The sequence below is a fragment of the Geospiza fortis genome, unplaced genomic scaffold, assembly GCF_000277835.1.
Source record: "Geospiza fortis unplaced genomic scaffold, GeoFor_1.0 scaffold2407, whole genome shotgun sequence".
In the NCBI taxonomy this organism is placed as follows: domain Eukaryota; kingdom Metazoa; phylum Chordata; class Aves; order Passeriformes; family Thraupidae; genus Geospiza; species Geospiza fortis.
In genome coordinates, this window is record NW_005055494.1 from 2,253 (window position 1) to 2,772 (window position 520).

The 520-nt window shown below is 61.2% G+C and overlaps 1 pseudogene; it reads left to right on the forward strand.

Moving 5' to 3' along the window:
- Positions 1-74: 74 nt before the first annotated feature.
- The window catches only part of LOC102041667, a 3,296-nt pseudogene continuing 2,850 nt past the window's right edge, over positions 75-520 (forward strand).

Consider the following 520-nt stretch of genomic DNA (forward strand, 5'->3'; position numbering starts at 1 on the left):
CGGGGGCTGCGGGAGCGGGGCACCGAGGGTGTGGCTGCTGCTGGGGGAGGAGGAGGAGGGAGGGAAGGGCAGCGATGGAGGGGGAGAAGGAGGTGGTGTTAGGGAGGAGGAGGAGGAGAAGGAGGAGGAAGAGAGGGTTGAAGCAGGAGAATGAGGTGGGATTAGGGAAGAGGAGGAGACGAGATGGAAGAGGAGTAGTGGAGAAGGAGAAGGTGGTGGGTTTTGGGAGTAATAGGAGGAGATGGGGGGATGGAAGTTGAGGGATGATGGAGGAGAGGGAGAAGGAGGGGAAGTAGGAGAAGGAGGTGGGGTTAGAGAGGAGGAGGAGGGGGGGTGGAAGAGGAGGGGCAAAGGCGGATCAAGGAAAGCAGAAGGAAGCACTCAGTCCCCCCCGTGGGATCATCGCCCCCCACATCGCACAGGTGAGCGGGGAGGTGGAGCTGGGCCCAGATTATCCCGGGGGGTCTCTGCGTTGGGTGTTTGGGGGGATGTTTGGAGAATGAAGAAGTCCACGGCTGAG